The 19,957-nt window shown below is 45.0% G+C and overlaps 1 long non-coding RNA gene across 2 annotated transcripts; it reads left to right on the forward strand.

Annotated features, from left to right (window-relative positions):
• Nucleotides 1-291: 291 nt before the first annotated feature.
• On the forward strand, nucleotides 292-15,298 carry LOC307104065. Of its 2 annotated transcripts, XR_013813857.1 has the most exons (4): nucleotides 292-496; nucleotides 7,559-7,703; nucleotides 10,929-11,070; nucleotides 14,929-15,298. It is a non-coding gene; the product is annotated as an uncharacterized lncRNA (long non-coding RNA). The 2 variants fall into 2 exon arrangements; XR_013813858.1 differs by lacking the exon at nucleotides 10,929-11,070.
• The last annotated feature ends 4,659 nt before the right edge of the window (nucleotides 15,299-19,957 follow it).

Below are 19,957 nucleotides of genomic sequence, written 5' to 3' on the forward strand. Positions count from 1 at the left end.
GGGAGCGCTAACGGGACCCGCCGGGCGGATGTGCGTCTCCTGCTGGTGCTCGAGGGGCTTGGGAGCGCTGGGGACGGGAGGCGGACCTCGGCCTAGTTTGCCTGCCGAAGTAGAACTTCATTTCGAGGGAATCCATCCATCTGCGGGGAGCAAACAAACAAACAAACAAATGGAAGTCGAGGTTTGGGGAAGAGTTGTCACTGCCCCGGCTGGAGGGGTGCGGGCTGGGGGCGGAGACTCGGCACCGCGGCGAAGCCCTCTCTCCCCCCTCAGCTCCTTTCCCTGGACTTCCAGAAGCAAGAATGATCCTCCTCACACCGTCCCCGCCGGCCCCTCTCCGCACCTCTCCCCTCCCAGAGAGAAAAGCCTGGCTCCCCAGCCGCTGGAGGGGGTCCCCTCGCTCCTCCCGCTCCCACGTCCCCCCTCCAGCCAGCGCCACGGCCACCAGCGCGGTTCCACTCAATCGATTTTTGCTGCATGTCAACACTTAGTACCGGTGAGTGTGAGGGTGCTTTCTCTCCTTCTCGAGGTCTCTTAATGATTTCTGAGCTAGTTGTGTATTAAAGTGCTTAAATGAATCTTTAGGTAATCTATAGCATGAACACCAACCTCCTCCGCCGGAGATCCAGGGTGGCGAGCCTGAGGCCGCGGGGAGCCGGGGCACCGCTGGCCTCCGCCCCCCACAGCCACCTCGGAGCGCCCGGGGCCTGGGGCTGGGGCTGGGGCTGGGGCTGGGGCTGGGGCTGGGGCTGGGGCCCGCCAGACAAGTCTCGCCGAGGCCTAGGGGCTTCTTTCTCCCCACCACCTGCGACTCTCTCACCCTTTCCCCAGCCTGTCCTTGGTTTTTTAAGCTTTTAAACATGTCTAAGGCCCCACACGCTTCCTTCCCCTAATTTACATCGGTGCAGACCTGGGGAAAGATGTATAGAGCTCACATCTGTCTCAGTTGCCTCCCAATTCCTACATCTGAGTTTACTGTCCACACTTGGTTAGACATTTAATTCAAAAAAAAAGCTGGGTAGCCTGGGCCGAGTGGCTGGCAAGTCCTCCCCTTTGCCTCCCTGCCCTGCATTTCTGTCTTTCCCCCCCACTCCTCCCACCCCCCTTTCTGAGAGGTGCTGAAACCCGGGAGTCCCTGTAAGGAGTGTAACAACAATCACAAAATTAATGGGGGAAAATAAAGAGCGTCTTAAAAGTCCCAATACTCCTCGAAAGCCCCATAAATTAACCCTGTAAAGAGGGCGAGCTCTTTTAAGGCGAGTCTATAAAAACCTGGCGCGATCTGCAAGGAGGACACCCTCCTCCTCCCCCTCCAACCCCTCGTCGTCTCGCGAATGTGTCCAAACAAAGGTCTGTCCTGCAATCCACATCCTAATCCACCGTGCCCTCGTCGCTGTCGCGGCCCCCTCAGCCTCCGGTGGCCCACAGTGCACGCAGACAGCCCAGGGAGTCCCCAGATTTGGGGGAGGGAGGGTGTAATCAGATCAGAGGTCTTTATGAATATAGAGTCCCTACTGATTGACACCAAACCCCGCCGGCCGCAGTTGCTCTGAGCACGGAGGGGAGCAGAGACCTGGCTGATGGAGGGAGGACAGGTCTCCCAGTAAACAGGAAAAATTTCTTGTTGCAGATTTTTCAGAAAGAATTGTTTGAAAAACTATTCTCTCTCCGCAGCCCTCCTAAGCTGAGGATTGCATTTTAACTGAACTTGAGAAAATAATAATTGAAGACAAGATTTAAAGTAAAACAAAACAAAACAGTGGGTTAAGTAGAAATCTGATTGTAAACACACAGCTAATTTACCCTTTCTGGTTTTAGCAGAGGAAACCAGGGAAGTTTTACTGTAATCTTAACAGTTTATCACACTTGTCCCGCCCGCCCCCCTTCTCATCCTTGCCTTTCCATCTGAAAAGATAGAAACCAGGATTTATTTGGGGACGCATAACTTCATGCACTTCTGTGCTAAGTATTTTATGTAACTGTTGATTTTAGATTTTGTTTGCAGATTACAGAAGGCCTGCAAGAAATAAAAAATCCTATTGAAGATATATTTAATTCTAGTTAATTACCTTTTTTAAAAAAATTATTGCTATTCTTGTAAAAGGAGTGTGATAACAGTTCAGTGGCAGCTGGGGAAAACAGAATTTGAGGCTTAAGTTACTCAGCCAAAGCATGGCTAAAAGAACCATCTAAATTCCTTAAAAAAAAACAAAACACCAAAATGTTTAATGAATATATAGCAAAGGTGTTTACTTTTGGGGGATTGTGTGGGGAAATTGCAATGTTTTTATTCCCTCAGAAGGGCTAAGAGAAGTTCAGACTAGACTCACTGGGCCTTCCCTGAGCAGGGCGTGTCTACACTCCCTGACTTGGATGGATCTTTCCAGATTTAGTTCTTTTATTCTTCGCCCCTTCTCTCCCTGACTCTTCCTCTACCTTCTCCCTGTACCATTTTCTTTATTCACACCAAAGTTGTCCACCCCTACTTCCTACGCCCCTTCTATTGGCTTCGAAAATGGCCCAGCCCGCTGCTGCTGGAACCTGATGTACCCCTCCTACGGCTTGGGGTGCTCCTTACAGCCCGAAGCGCCCTCTACCCAGGCCTTTCCCGTCGACACTTAGCAACGCCTTTCTGCCTCCGCCTGACAGTTTGAAGCTTCGCCGGGGACCCCCTGGCACGCAGTCCTTGGCAGGAAACTTTATCCTTGTTGCTCGAGGAAGATGAGACCTAGAGCCATCTCTGCTGTCCCTGAAAGGGGGGTGGGGCAGCATGTGAGTGTGACTTGGAACCCAGACGAGTGGCAACCCAGTTCTTGGGCGTTGTTCTGCTTGTGTCAACAGCCCCAACCCTGCTTCTCCGCGTGGCTACTGAGTGGGGCTGCTGCACCCAGTTGAAATCTGATGGCATCTGCTGGGTCCTTCCGGGTGGACCACAGGGACTTCTCCTGTCACTTCACAAGGCTGCTTGCAGTCGGTGGGCCCTGTAGGGTGTGTGTGTGTGTGTGTGTGTGTGTGTGTGTGTGTGTGTGTGTGTGTTCATTCGCGCGTGCCCGCTGCTCTGCACAGAGGTGGAGACCCTGCAGGTATTCCTTCCCCAGTGCCAAGGAGGAGGCTTGGCCTATCAGAGCCCAAGGCATTTTCTTAGAAAATAATATAATATCAAACAAAAGGAAGTAAAATAAGTCTGCGGGCTCCAGGCCTCGGGAGACAGTCACGCACTGACCTCAGCGCCTTCAGCCCCGGCTTAAAACCTGTGAAATGGTAGGAGCCACTCTTATCTGATGAGGCAGGGTCTTGTTTCTCTGACCGAAAGAAAAAAAAGAAAGAAAGGGGTGCGGGGGGCGGGGCAGGGAGAAGGAAAAGAAAAGAAAAACACAAAACATCCCGCCTGCACATGCTGGGCTACGGCTCCTGGCGCGAAGTTCCCTTGCCCAACTCGGAACCCCCTTTCCAGGCGCAGCCCGCCAGCCCGCCGACCGCCCAGCTCCGGGGAGAAGCCGTCAGCCGCTGGCCAGGCCCTTTGGGACCCTTGGGCTCCGCAGGGCCACGTGGCCCAGCTCTCAGGGGGGCCCAGGCGCCGCTGCTCCCGAACGCGCCCCCAGGGCGCTGTCGCCCAGGGCCTCCGGGCGGCCTCGCCGGGGCTGGGGCGCAGCGGGTCCCGCTGACCAGAGCCACTGCGTTAGGATCGTGCTCCCGTTTTGGCCGGCGACCTGGCACAAGGGTGGTGGCAGGGTCTGCACCTGGCACTGTCCCGGCCTGTTTTCAGAGGGCCAGCCGCGCACCCCGGAGACCGCCCTCGCGTCGGGCACTGGTGCGGCCACGTCGCTCCGGACAGCAACACCGGGATCTGATGGGCAGCGCGAGTCCTCCCGCCCCCGATCCCCCGGCCCCCCGCCCCCGGCCCGCATTCCAGGCTGGCCGCCCCGGGCTGGGGCCGCCCCGAGGGCCCCGGGTCCGGCTGGGGCGAAGCGCCGCCTCCGCGCCCTCCCGCGGCCTCCGCACGCGCCGCTCCTCGCCCGGGCGGCTCCGTCGTGGGCGGTCGGGCCCAGCGGGGCGCGGCCTCGGGGCTGAGCCTGCCCGGACGCGTGCGGGGCCCGGGCCGCGGCGAAGCAGTCTCCCTCCCGTCCCGGCTCACCCGCTCTCCACCTTCGGCGCCTTCGCTCCGCAGCGGCCATGTACCTGGAGTGCGTCACCCCTGCCTGGCTCCCACCGAACGGCCGCTGGAAGCCCCAGGGTTGAACATTAACCAGCCGGAGCTATAGAGAGGGGTAAAACGTTACATATAAAAATGAATCATCTATCCGCTCCTGGGAGAGAGGCCCTATAGCGAGCTCTGCGCCCAGAGCGGCCCCGGCCGCCGCCCCGACCCTTCTGGTGGCCACGTCTCCTGGACCGTCGGCCGGGGCCGCTGAGGTCGGATGGGGGCGGAGGGATGGGGGCCTCCATCCAGCCTTCCTCTTTGAGTAGCCTGAGGTTAAGGCCTTTTAGCACAAGCGGGGTTCCTTGCCTTCCACACTTGAGGCACACAGAAAGGTCTGGAACAGCTTTCGTCTCTCACAAAGGTTAGCAGCTGAGGTTCTAAGAGAGGCTGCCAACAGGGTTGAGCGCTCAGGACTCCAGGGATGGGCCATCAGCCCTGGCGCTCGAGCTCTGGATGGACACTGGGAGGCAGGACTGGGGGAGGGGGGCACTGGGAGGCAGGACTGGGGGAGGGGGGCACTGGGAGGCAGGACTGGGGGGAGGGGGAGAGGGAGTGGGGTCAGAGGGAGGCCCGGGGTGGGCGGCGCAATGCCGCTGGGCCTGGCTTGGGGGCACTGAGGTTTCGGGCCAGCCCTGGCTCCCGCTCGTACCCCGCCCCCACTCGCCTGGGCCCTGCTTCTTTCCCACGCTGACCTATTTGTTTCTTTAAACGTATGTAACAAAGTAACAATGATACTTCAGCACTGACTTCAGTGCTAGACCCACGTGCCCAGTGTCAAATATACAGAACTTGCCAAAAGGTTACGGAGCTGGAGAAAGAATTCAAGAGAGTGCACCCCCTGAGTTCTTGTGCTCTTTACTTGGGAACAGCAACTCGGGGTGCTCAGCAAATCCCTGAATAGAAAGGTGATTCTGCTTCTGTATCTCTGTCTTTCCCTGACGGACCAACCTCGTCCCCCTCTCCCCCATTCAAGAAAAGAGATAAAGTGCATGTCAGCCAGAGAAAGAAGTGATGTTACATCAGGAATTTCCAGCCAACATACAGAACAATTGCACCTCTTGGGAAGATTGGTTTAGCTCTATGCAAAATAGCCCCCTTTCCTCACAATGCACTGCCTGGCCCATAATAACTTCTCAGTAAATATTTTTGAAGAGGTAGCTCCTCTCCCCTAGCCACCCCCTTGGGCCCTACCTCTGACCTGTTCATTAAAGCAGCATAATTTTTACTGAGAGGATTCACCCAAATCTTGGCACTTAGGGGCGTGAGTAGGTGGCTGTAGTAGTGTACACATCTAGTATGAACTCTGAATCATCCCATTACTCTATCCTGTCTTAGTTTCCTCAAAGCCCACTGCTTCTCCTTCACAGCCTACATAGTGATGATGAGAATTTCTGGCAGGGGTTGGAGGGTGTCCTCAGAAACATGTGGGCAACCAGGTTTTTCAGAGACTCGGAAGGCATCAAGCATGTGGTGAGTACCATGCATGTGTATTAGTTGGACATTAATCAGTTCCAGTAGAAATGGCTTTGAGTTTAAGATGTGGTTACAGCATGTTCATCTCTCCATGTAGTGTGACTGCTCTAACTTCAGTGCACACACAATATCCAATGTTATTCCCATAAACCAATACAGCCCAAGTTTGTCATCACCCGTCTTTGTGTTAACCCCCTTCCCCAAGAAAAAACAGAATTGACTTAAATGTTCTACCAGTTCCCTCCTGAGAGAAATTAATATATCAAAGCAACTAAATAAATGCAAATGTCTGAATCACACTCAGTTGCCCTCCAGTGACTTAGAGACACAGAGAAACATAGGTGGGGAAAGGGCATTTACTTTTAAAGGTGTGTGGGGGGGGGGGGGGTAGGGGGGAGGGGTATTATAAAGGGGAATGCAGTACTCATTCTGTCTTCTCTCTACCAAATTACCATGTTACCTGACACCCTCAATCTATTTGTGTCCTGGTTTACAGACAGTTTGACCAAGAGGTCATGGATTAGAGGGCTTGGGTGACTGCAAACAAGTTTGACAAGAAAGGAATCTGGGTGGGGTGCCACCATGGAGGTGGAGGGAGGATGCGACCACAGTGGCTGGAGCACCCTGGCAACCCCTAGTCTCCGCTGGACCCCCATCCACTCATCCACAAGCTATGCCTTGTCAGAGAGCGGGGGACTGGGAAGAGCTGTCCACACAGCTGGGAGAAACACATCTCTCTCTCCACATCCCTTTTCTTTCCCTTCCCTTATTTCCTGCCTCTTTCATTTCCTCCTTTTCTTTTTGTCCTTCTGCCACCTCAGTAGGCTCTCCCCAGAATTCTGCCTGCTCCTGGATTATTCTCTGCTCATCTTCTCTTCTTAAAAAAAAAAAGAAAAGATGTTTTTATTGATTTCAGAGAGGAAGGGAGAGGGAGAGAGAGAGATAGAAACATCAATGATGAGAGAGAATCCTTTATTGGCTGCCTCCTGCATGCCCCCTACTGGGGATTGAGCCCACAACCCGGGCATGTACCCTTGACTGGAATTGAACCTGGGACCCTTCAGTCCGAAGGTCGAGGCTCTATCCACTGAGCCAAACCAGCTAGGGCTGTCTCTTTGAATTAAGGTTTCAGGTTATTTTTAGTGTTTCCAGATATGAAAAGCTCTTTTATCCAATCAAGGGTCTACCTGTAAACTATTTGTATTAATAAATATGGAATGCTTGAATGAATCATAACAGTGATAGGGCCAATAAGTAAAGCATGGAATATTGGAGCCTGTCTTTTCATAGCAACAGAGAGACTGTGCAACTCTTTTTTTTTAATATATTTTATTGATTTTTTACAGAGAGGAAGGGAGAGGGAAGAGAGAGTTAGAAACATTGATGAGAGAGAAACATCATTCAGCTGCCTCCTGCACACTCCCTATTGGGGATGTGCCCGCAACCAAGGTACATGCCCTTGACTGGAATCGAACCTGGGACCCTTCAGTCCGCAGGCCGACGCTCTATCCACTGAGCCAAACCTGTTAGGGCGACTGTGCAACTCTTTAATAAAGTTCCACCGCACACTGGGCACTCTGGACGTGTCAGTGAACACACTCCTTCCGAGGGTAAGGCAGCGCTACCCCCGGTACTCTGACCACCAAAGTGGTACATCTCAGTTCAGTTCACTATTCTCAACTTGGAAGCTCCGCCCCCACATGAAACCGCCACCTGTGGATTGCACACATTGTCCAAACGTGGTGTCCCAAGAGAACACAGATACAGAGCTCTGTAGAGGTAATACGCTACATCTTCCATGGAAAGGTACTTATTTTTTCTTGGGCTATTCCCACTTGTGATTGGCTCAACCGGATTTTATGGTGATTTTTCTTCCTCTTCCAGTTGGAAAACACCATCCTTGTCATCCTGCAACTCTTTCACATTAGAGCACGGGAGGAAGAAGTCTGCTGCCACCGAAGAGCTGCCCGATTCCCACCCTCCTTTCATTCTTTTTCCTTCTGACCTCTTTCCATGTCTCCTTTTAGAGGTAATTCTAAAGCTCACAACTCTCTCCCGTTCTGCTTTTAAACTTTCATTTCTGGGCGCTCATTGTTCTCAGACCTGAAAACTGCCTTTGTCCATATTACTCCTTTGTCAACTATCCTGTGGGTGTTTTAATATGAGTTAAGCGTTTAGAGGTCATTTTCTTTTAAGATCTTGTGGGAGCCCGGCACAATAGCTAGTAAATAGTAGGTGTTTAATAAATGCCTATTGATCAAACAGTATAATTAAAATCTTTGCTCATGCCTGGTTGGTGTGGCTCAGTCGTTGAGCATTGATCCATGAACCAAGAGGTCACTGGTTTGACTCCTGGTCAGGGCAAATGCCCTGGTTGCAGTAGGAGGTGTACAGGAAGCAGCCGATTGATGATGTTTCTCTCTCATTAATGTTTCTATCCTCTCCCTTCCTCTCTCTCTAAAAATCAATAAAAACAGTAAAAAAACCTTCACACAGAAAAATCAAATTTCAAAGATACTGAAATGAATTGGCGTGAATTAAATCTCAGATTAATTCTAATTAATTTTCAATCTTTTCCCCAACAAATCAAGCATGCAAAAGAATTCTATAGCAGAAATTTTATCTTAACCATTTATTATAACTACCATCATCTTTACTATGTCAGAGCACTTTTAGGGTGATGAATTATATCACTTATAATTTTTAGGATGATAATCAGGGTTCATAAAATACTGGACAAATTTTAATGTTGCTTAATATACATATTAAAATAAAGATTTAAAAAGTACAGGTGGGGCAAATATAGGTTTACAGTTGTTCCCATGGAAAATAATACAATAATAAAGAAATAAGAATACAAGAAGAAACTCTGTGTTTCAAGTAGTCACAACTGTAAATCTACTTTTACCAGGCCTTGAATATAGCCTGGGGACTGTGTGTGGTGAGGGAAACAGAGAAAGGAGATATGTGTATGTGTGTAAGGGGGCAGAGGGAGGGAGAGACACATATAAGATAGGAGTTTCCAGCTTACAATGATCAGAACCAAGAATCATTTTACTACTTAAAGATTATAATCTCCAATCCTCACAAATCTTTTACACTTTGAAAAATGTTACTATTCACAATATACAGTAAAATATAGTGCATCAAAATATACTATGGGCAAAGTTGTTTTTTCATTTTTATAATTAAAGACAAGAAAAACTGAGAAGTTAAAAATGCTAGTCAATTAAAAAACAAAAAGTATTAACCCAACCAGACTTTGATTACATTCATAGACCAAACAAACCAATTATTTCTGCTAACTGTTGACCAATAAGCCTCAAATGCTTTTGATTAATTTGTTGGTGGTACAATACTCCTTAAGTCACTTGCCTTATCCACTCCCACTTTCCAGCTGCTACTACAGACACACATCATCAAAACCAATAGGAAGCGTGCATTACCTTTGATGAGACCACTATAAAGCATTTAACTATTCTTATTATATACCAGAAAAAGGTTTTCCTTTTTATGCTAAAAAACGAACCAACAACTTCATATATGAATAAACAAACAAGTAAATGTGGGACTGGAACGGTGGGGAGTTAGAATGTAGTGGGTTTTGCTAGAGGGCTTTCAAAGAGTCAGATCTCTACTTGAGAATCACTAGTCCTGGCCTTGCTGTTTCTCAAAAGGAACTCCAGGGAAGGTTAGATGGCTGGGAATTCAAAAAATCAAGGAGGAGGAGGATTGGAAACTTATAAAATGTGATAGACAAATTATCTCTGATTGGCTTAGGGACTACAATTATCACTTAAAATTTTTTCTGCACACCCATAAATATGGGACAATATTATTTTCACAATACTCTTAATATCCCTTTACCATCATATTTTGACTATTTTATGTGTAACCTTTTCTAAATACAGGTGGAGCAAAAGTAGGTTTGTAGTTGTGAGAATGCACAGTTTATTTTTGTATAATTTTCTATAGAAAAAAACTGTAAACCTACTTTTGCCCACCCTGTATAACTATAGAGTGATGCAGAAGACAACTTATTGCGTACTTTCTATGAGCCAGGCACTGGGCTAAATGCTTTTTGTATGTTATATCAATCAGTTCTTACAGCAACCCTATAAAGTAGATAGTACTATTTCTTTATTTGACTGATGAGAAAACTGATGCTACAAAGTAACTTGCCCCAGGCTGCCTGGTTAATGAGTAGCAGAGTCAGGCCTAGACCAGGCTTCAAATCAGGCACAATCTGGCAAGAGGTTTGTCCTCCCAACCACTAAATAAACTACTGCTGTGAAAGACTTGCTAGTCTTCTGTATTATTTAAAAAAAAAAAACAACAACTCTTATCTAGGCCATCTTTTATTTTTTATTTTACTTTTTAAATATATTTTTTATGATTTCAGAGAGGAAAGGAGAGGGAGAGAGAGTTATAAGCATCAATGATGAGAGAGAATCATGGATCAGCTGCCTCCTGCATGCCCCCTGGGCATGTGCCCTTGACTAGAATTGAACCCAGGATCCTTCAGTCAGCAGGCCGACACTCTATCCACTGAGCCAAACCAGCCAGAGCAGTCTTCTGTATTATTTTCTAATAATATCATGAGAAAATACCACTCATAAAAGAAAAATATATTAAACGTGCTTTGGAAATAATATTGCTTAGTGAGTTTATGAGCTGAATTGTATTGGAAAAAAAATGATGATGATAGTGACTGAACCAAAGGTAAAGTACTCTTTCACATGCGTTTCCAGGCATATTTTTCAGACCAAAGCAGTAGACACAACTTCTTAAGATATTTTTAAATGTGACATTTTAAAAATGATGGGAAAAGGAGCAAACTCTTGCTGATAGCAAAGCAAGGACACACACACACACACACACACACACACACACACACACACACACCCCAAGTGCTTTCCTTGGTCTTGGACATCCCTGCCTGCTCCCTTGTTTTTGACTCTCCCCATCCTCATTGTCCCTTTTTGAGGCTAACTCTAGATCTGAGCTTAGACATCCCCACTCTGGAAATGGCCTTCCTGTCATCTTTGTTGTTGTTGTTAATTTACCTCTATTATTGAAAGTATTATATATTCCCCCCTTTCAACCCCATTAACCCCGCAACCCTGCACCTGCCTCCCGCCCGGGCCTTAGGTGAAGGTGCCACTGCTGTGTGCTTCTATAGCCATATCAAAGCACATAACACATTTTCATGAACTTAACACTTTTTTTTTTTTTTGTTTAATCCTCACCCAAGGATATTTTTCCATTGAGTTTTAGAGAGAGTGGAAGCGAGAAGGAGAGACAGAAACATCGACGTGAGGGAGACACATGGATGGCTTGCCTCCTGTACACACTCGGACCAGGGCCGGGAAACCTGCAACCAGATGGCTTCACAGGTGAACTACCAGACTTTTAAGGAAGAATTAATACTTGTCTTCTCAAACAATTTCAAAAAATGGAAGAGGAAGGAACACTTCCAAATTCATTCTACAAGGCCAGAATTACCCTGATACCTAAACCAGACAAAAACGAGAAAGAGGGAGGGAGGAAGGGAGAGAGAGAGAGAGAATTAGAGACCAATATTCCTGATGAACATAGATGTAATCATCCTCAGCAAAATACTAAAATATTAGCAAATTAAATTCAACAATACATTAAAAGGATTATACACCATGATCAAGTAGGATTTATACCGGGGATGTAAGGTGGTTCAACATCCACAAAACAATTAATGTGATTCATCACATCAATAAAACTAGGGATAAAAATCATATGATCATCTCAATACATACAGAAAAGGCATTTGACAAAATTCAACATCTGTTTCAATAAAATCTTTCAACAAAGTGGGTATGTAAGAAACTTACCTCAACATGATACAGGCTATATATGACAAGCCCACAGCTAACGTCATACTCAATGGTGAAAAGCTGAAATCTTTGCTCTAGGATCAGGAGCTAGACAAGGATGCCCACTCTCATTACTATTCTTCAATATAGTATTGGAAGACCTAGCCACAGCAATTTTACAAGAAAAAGATATGAAAGCATCCAAATCGAAAGATAAGAAGTAACACTATCACTGTTTGCAGATAACATGATACTGTATACAGAAAACAATAAAGAATTCACCAAAAATTAATAGAACTAATAAATGAATTGACTAAAGTAGCAGAATAGAAAATAATATGCAAAATCCATTGTGTTTCTAAACACTAATAACAAATGATCAGAAAAAGGAATTAAGAAAACAATCCCATTTAAAATTGCATCAAGTCCAGCTGGTGCGGCTTAGAGGTTGAGCCAGCAGATCATGGTTCAATTCCCAGTCAGGGCACATGCTCAGGTTGTGGGCTTGATCCCAGTGGGGGGCATTTCTCTCCTTTTCCTTTCCTCTCTGAAATCAATAAAAATATTTAAAAAATAAAATTGCATCAAAATGAATACATTAATCAGAGATGTGAAATACCTGCATTCTGAAAACTATAAGACACTGAAGAAAGAAATTGAAGAGGACACAAACAAATAGAAGGATCAACTGTGCTCATGGATTGAAAGAATTACCATCGTTAAAATGTCCATAATAATCAAAGCAATCTACAGACTTAATGCAATTTCTATTTTAAAAAATATCAATGGCATTCTCAGAACTAGGACAAATGATCCTAAAATTTATATGGAATCACAAAAGAACATATATAGTCAAAGCAATCTTGAGAAAGAAGAACAAAGCTGGAGTTATCATGCATTCTGATTTCAAACTATATTACAAAGCTATAATAATCAAAACAGTATGGTACTGGCACAAAAACAAATGCAATGAAACAAAATAGAGAGCCCAGAAATAAATCCTCAGATATATGGCCAATTAACCTATGACAAAGGAGATAAGAATATATAATGGAGAAATGACAGTCTAGTCAACACATGGTATTGGAAAAACTGGACAGATACATGCAAAAGAAAAATGAAACTAGGCCACTCTCTTACATCATTTGCAAAATTATATTCAAAATGGATTAAAAATTTAAGTGTAAGACCTATACTCATTAAACTCCTAGAAGAAAAAATAGGCGGTAAACTATTTTATATCAGTCTTAATAATATCATTTTGGATATGGTCTCTCAATCAAGGGAAATAAAAACAAAAATAAACAAATAGGACTTCATCAAACTAAAAAGCTTCTATACAGGAAAGGAAATTATTGACAAAACATAAAGACAACCTAGTGAATGGGAGAATGTATTCTCAAATGATATATCTGATAAAGGTTGATATTCAAAATGTATAAATGTACTGTCTAAGGAGCTCATTCAACTCAATAACAAACAAATAAACAATCCAATTTAAAAAATGGTCAGAGGGGGGAAGGTCAATGGGGGGAAAAAAGGAGATATATGTACTACTATATGTAATACTTTAAACAATAAAAAATAAAAATAAAAAAATGGGCAGAGGACATGAAGAGACATTTCTCTAAAGAAGGCATACAGATGGCTAACAGATACATGGAAAGATACTCAACATCACTAACCAAGGAAATGCAAGTAAAAACCACAACGAGATATTATCTCACACCAGCCAGAATGGCTATCATCAAAAAGTCAACAAATAACATGTGTTGGTGAGGATGTGGAGAAAAGGGAACCCTTGTGCACTGTTGGTGGGACTGCAAATTGGTGTAGCCACTATTGAAAACAGATGGAAATTCTTCAAAGAACTAAAAAAAAGATCCACCTACATGACCCAGTAATTTCACTTCTTGGTATTTACCTGAAGAAAACAAAAACACTAATTAAAAAACATACACTCCTATGATAACTGCTACATTATTTATAAAAGCCAGGATATGGAAGCAGCCTAGGTGTCTGTCAGTGGATAAATGGATAAAGAAGATGTGAGATAGATAGATAGATAGATAGATAGATAGATAGATAGATAGATATAATGGAATATTACTCAGCAATAAAAAAGAACAAAATGTTGTCATATTGAGGCAACATGGATGGATAGATGGACCTAGAGGGAATTTTGCCAAGTGAAATAAGTCAGAGAGAGAGAAAGACAAATACCACATGGTTTCACTTAAATGTGGAACCTAAAAACAAATAAAACAAAGGAACAAACAAAACAAAACAAAAACAGACTCATAGAAACAGAGATCAAACTGATGGTTGCCAGAGGGAGGGGGCCTGGGGAAGGGGTGAAAAATGTGAAAAGGAATATAGTCAATATTGTGATAAGTTTGCACGGTGACAGATGATTACTAGACTTACTGTGGTGATCACATTTAAGGTATATAAATGTCAAAGCACTATATTGTACCCCTGAACTAATATAATACTGTATACCAACTATACTTTGAAAAAATGTTTTAAAGTGTCTCCTTCCCCATTTTCATAAATAGGCTTCTCCTCTGGGGAGAGCAGAAGGAAGTACATTTGGAGCCATGGTTGAGATAACCTGTGGGATCATTTGGAGCCATGGTTGAGATAGCCTGTGGGATCATAAGAGGCTTCAGTCTAAGTCAAAACTATCTTCTAGTGGCTCTCTGCTAACACTGCCTGGGAAGTATTGAGGAGGGTGAAAGAGAGCTGTACACACACACACACACACACACACACACACACACACACACCTGCTAAGCTTTTTTGCCAACACAATAATATTCATTGAAGGCACTTTCACGAACATCTGTCCTGCACTGGTTCAAGAAACTAGATTTTCAGACAGTTTCGAATTACAGAGGAGAATACTTTTAAGATAAAAGATGTTAAATATTAGTCTTTATGAAACAGGAAAGTTATGAGCAAAGACTGTCATCCTGTGCACCTTTCCATTCCTTTTCCAGGTTTAACACCATTAGGATGTCTCTTTTGCTTGCATAACACAAGTTTATCCCAAGAAACTTGAAATAAGATATCCAATGCAAATGCTATTTTGGTATTACTATTTGAATGACTTGTTCCTAAAGATATTTTGAGAAAGATGATAAAACATGAACAAAAAATCTAAACCAAACTATAACTAAATAGTGTGACTTGTCTGAAATCCTACCTTTATTCACATAAGTTTGTGTCCTCCAAAGAAGTGAACTAAAACCAGTCAACCCAAATCTATATAAAACAGACTGAAGTTGGGGATAGCTGTGGTGTTAAAGGCATTAATTCCACCTTTGATTGTTACTTTAAATCTTGGATAAGTAGTGTTTGTCCGGTAATTTCTCATTTTTTTTCTCCCTCTGTCTTCCTCAGGGAAAATGGTTACAACAGCTTAGAACTCCCTTCAGAAGAAATTTCCACTGACAAAGGCACCAACTTTTCCCTCTCACAGTGGGTGGTCTGACACAGAAATTCCCCAGTGGCTGAGAATCTGGAGCCTGGCTGAGCCTACCATTAGCTGCAGTATTTAAACATTTTTATATGTAATTTAAGATGTGAACTGTTATAATTAAAATAGATAATTAAAATTTTCCCATTAGAAAATTGTGAGAAATTTCCAACGTATTCTGTAGGCTTAAGACTGTAAGTCTATGTCCAAAATTAAATTTCTTCTTGCTTACTTACAAGGAATTATATCTTGATTCCTTATTTTTCTCTTCTATTTTTTATCCTATCTTCTAAACACTGCTAACGTTTTAAAAAAATTTTTAATGTACATATATATTTAAAATAGAATTCATATGTTTTTGTTTTCTAAATAATTCATTTATTTAATAAAAAGTTATTAAACATTGTTACAAGACTTTATCTAGGAATAATAGAAGACAGAAGATAATAATGTATTAAGATAAGTGTTTTATACACAACACCTCACTTAATTATGACAACAAATCTACAAAATAGGCACTGCTTTCCCATTTTACAGAAAAGGAAACTGAGGCACCACGAGGTTAGTTAATTTTCCCTAGAAACTGGTAAAAATGAATTTAAATATGGCATTGTTTGACATCCAAAGGTTTGTCTCTTTACCACATAGTACTGCTTTCCTACTCACCACCCCAGACCAATGTACAATATTTACCCAATTCATTTCATGATGGTTCCAACTCCAAAACAACCACCTCTGAATAAAGGAGATGTGCTAATCTCTACACATGGAATGATACAACTGTTGTTCTCAGAAAGCTTAAAATATACAAGAGGAGATAATTCATGTAACCTGTTAGAATTCAGTGAGTACCTTAGGAGTGGTACAAAGTATCTTAGACTTTCAGAAAAGAGAGAATACTTCTGGCTGGGAGGATCAAGATGTCATGTTTGAGATTCCTATTGGTTTTGGCTTTGAAAGATAGGCAGGGTTTTAATAAAAGCAGAGGGAAAACATTTTAGGCAGAGGAAAAGGCACAATAAAAACTGAATGGTAGATGGGGAATGAGTTTGATGAATCAAGAATAATCCAGTGTGGAGAAGTTATAGAAGATAAGGCTAGAAAGCTAAATTGTGGCTGGAATGTGGCAGACAGTGGAAGCTGGGCTGGGAAGTTTGGAGCTCATTGTATAGGCACCGAGGAGATAAAAGTGACATTTTGAGCAGTACAATGAATGAATAGATGCTGTGCTTTAGCAAGTTAATGTGGCAAGGATGTGTAACCAAACTGCAACAAAAAGTACAATAAAAGGTTTAAAGTGGGATAGAGTAGAAAGAAAAGAGGAGATGGAGCTGAGAATGATAGTCAAAAGATTATATTGGGGAAAGAACATCCTATATAATACAAGGCTAATATGCATATAGACCAAACGGCAGAACAACCGAACAACCGGTTGCTATGACGTGCGCTGACCACCAGGGGGCGTGCGCAAAACATGGCGGGCATTGGCTGTGGCGGGATGGTGGAGCAGGTGAGCGAGGGCACCAGACTAAGGTGGGGCATCGGTCGCTGTCATCGGGCAAGCCTCTGGTGGTTACTGAGAATTCTTTGCTCCCACACACTGTGGTCCCACCCAGCACTTGCACCTGCTGCCGCGCCAGCCCTACTTGCACCCACTGCTGGTGCCTGGCACTGGCCCAGATCGCTTGGCACTGTCAGCAGCTGCAAGCAGTGGCTGCTGGCCCCAATAGCCCCTCAGGGTTTCTCCACCTCCCCTGGCAGCCACCTCTCACACCCGCTGCCGGTAATGGCCCCGCTTGCACCCGCTGCTGGTGCCCAGCGCCGGTCCTGATTGCTTGGTGCCATCAGTGGGTGCGAGTGGTGGCTGCTGGCCAGGAAAGCCCCTGAGGGCTTCTCCACCTCCCCCTGCTCCTGAGGGGCAATTAGGGCAGCAGCTGCTGCTCGAACCCACTGATAGCGCTGGCCCCGCTCGCACCTCTGCTGGCACCAGCCCCAATCGCTCCATGCCTTCAGCGGGTGTGAGCGGGGCTGGCACCATCAGCGCACGGGAGCAGCGGCTGGAGCGGGGCTGCCGGCAGACAGGGGACAGGGGAGCCACGGCAGGAGGGGCCAGGCGGGGGTGCAGAGGATGGGACAAAACCCGCCCCTGTGCCTACCTCAGCCTCATGGCCCACAGTTTCTTTCAAGGTGCACGAATTCATGCATTGGGCCCCCAGTATTCAAATAAACTCCAAGTTTTTGAGTTTATATAACTCACTTAATGATGTGACCATTAACAGAAGTAGGGAAATGCGATTCATTTGAAAAATTTCTGAACATTAGTGAACAAGAAAAGAAATCATGGCAAGGCAGATATTGAGAAATATAGTCTTGGAATCCCAACATGAGAATGACCAGATTTCCTGGTAGAGAATTTACCAGTTGGCATGTTCAGTCAAGACTGGTTTGGCTGCCCTAACCAGTTTGGCCCAGTGGATAGAGCATTGGCCTGCAGACTGAAAGGTCCCAGGTTCGATTCCAGTCAAGGGCATGTACCTTGGTTGTGGGCACATCCCCAGTAGGAGGTGTGCAGGAGGCAGCTGATCGATGTTTCTAACTCTCTATCCCTCTCCCTTTCTCTCTGTAAAAAATCAATAAAATATATATTTTTAAAAAAAGACTGGTTTGGCTAAGAAGTCAAATTGATGGCAACTTATTATACCAGTAGTTTGCAAGGCAGCCAAAAGCTTGCCCCCAAATTTTCGTTTGTTAATTTTGTCTAATGATTCAGACATTGCCAAGAAAAAAAAGGTCCCTAAATGTTATTAGATTGTTCAACTTCTTCATAATCAAAGTAAACCAAATTTTGATTAGATAGAAGGAGATTGAAAAAGATTCCCATCTTGGAACACTGGGGGAATACTTCGGTAGGTTGCCAGTACAAGCAAGAGGAATTGGGTACCAAGGAGCTCGGGGGAGAGATTATTAAAAAAAAAAAAGACATTATCAGGGATTTTAGTGGCTGTAGTAGCCAGTCTTTATGATGTCCCCAATAATTCCTATAAGTTTCTATATTCACATCTTGTGTCTCCTCTCACAGAGAATAAGGTTGGCCTATGTAGCTAATGAGATATTGAGGAAATGATGATGTGTGGTTTTGAAGACTAGGGCATAAAAGTTACAGCAGCTTCCACTGTGCTTTCCTTTGGATCACTCTCTCTGGAGGTCACTCCGACAGCCCTGTGAAGAGGTCCAGGTGGTGAGGAACTGAGGCTGCTGGCCACTAACCAACAGTCAGCATGCACTTTCCAGCCATGTGAGGGAGCATCTCTGTAGCAGAACATACAGCTTCAAACTCTCATGTTTGTTTGTTTTTTAAATATATATATTTTTATTGATTTCAGAGAGGAAGGGAGAGGGAGAGAGAGATAGAAACATCAAAGATGAGAGAGAATCACTGATTGGCTGCCTCCTGCACACTCTACACCGGGGATCGAACCCCCAACCCGGGCATATGTCCCAACCAGGAACAGAAGCGCAAACTCCTGGTTCATAGGTCAACGCTCAACCACTGAATCATGCTGGCCAGGATAGCTCCAAACTTTCGGATGACTACACACTCAGTCACTGTCTGGAATCCAGCCTCCTGAAAGACCCTGAACCAGATCACTGAGCTAAGCTGTTCCCAGATTCCTGACTCACAGAAACGGAAATAGTAAATGTTTATTTTGTTTTGATCCACTACCTTTTGCAGTAATTTGTTACACATTAATAGATAACATATCTAGAAGTGGGTTGCTGTCGTAACCAACCTGAGAAATATGGGAGAGGCATTGGAATCAGGCAGTGCCAGAAACTGAAGGACATTGAAGACAGTGTTAGTGGCCATTGAAACTGTCTTGAAAACACTGTTATTATAAGCCTGATGGTCTTTGAGGAGGTTGAAGAGGAGGAAGATGTTATTAGAAACTGGGAGAAAGGAGGACAATTTTAATACAGTGACAGAAATTGAGCAACACTGTCACCTTCAGTGAGGTGAGAACTAGGAAATGTATCTAATGAAATGGATGATCTCATTAAGACATTATCAGTCAGAGTGTTGAAGGTGCTGCTCCGTTCTCTTGCTGTTTATAGTAAAATGTGTGAGGGAGGAAGATAAGCTAAAGAATGAATTGTTAACCCAAAAGGACCCAAGACTTGTGAACCTTGAAAACTGTCAGCCTCTCAGGATGGTAGGAAAAAAATGCTAAAACAAAGAAATGCCTTTTGGGCAAAGATCAAATCCAGGCACTGCCAGGCAATCCTATCTAATAAAAGAGTAATATGCAAATTGACTGTCACTCCAACACAAGATGGCTGCCCCCATGTGGTCAAAGATGGCTGCCCCAATGTGAACACAAGATGGTAGCCACAAGATGGCCAGCAGGGGAGGGCAGTTGGGAGGGACCAGGCCTGCAAGGGAGGGCAGTTGGGGGTGATCAAGCCTGCAGGGGAGACCAGGCTGGCAGGGGAGCAGTTAGGCATCAATCAGGCTGGCAGGGGAGTGGTTAGTGGGTGATCAGGCTGGCAGGCAGAAGCAGTTAGGGGCAATCAGGAAGGCAGGCAGGCAAGCAGTTGGGAGCCAGCAGTCCTGGATTGTGAGAGGGATGTCTGACTGCCCTCGAGGGGTCCCAGATTGGAGAGGGTGCAGGCTGGGCTGAGGGACACACTGCCCTGTGCATGATTTCGTGCACCTGGCCTCTAGTCTACAATAATAAAAGTGTAATATGTCAATTAGACCAGATAGCCGAATGACTTCCAGACATCATTCCGGACAAAGCCATGGTGGCGGGGGCCAAGGCAGAGTGGTTAGGGGCGATGAGGCAGGCGGGCGATGAGGCAGGCAGGCGAGTGGCTAGGGGCGATCAGGCAGGCAGGCAGGCAGGCTAGCAGTTAGGAGCCAACAATCCCAGATTGCGAGAGGGATGTCCGACT

The sequence above is a fragment of the Cnephaeus nilssonii genome, assembly GCF_951640355.1.
Source record: "Cnephaeus nilssonii genome assembly, chromosome: 1".
Lineage (NCBI taxonomy): Eukaryota > Metazoa > Chordata > Mammalia > Chiroptera > Vespertilionidae > Cnephaeus > Cnephaeus nilssonii.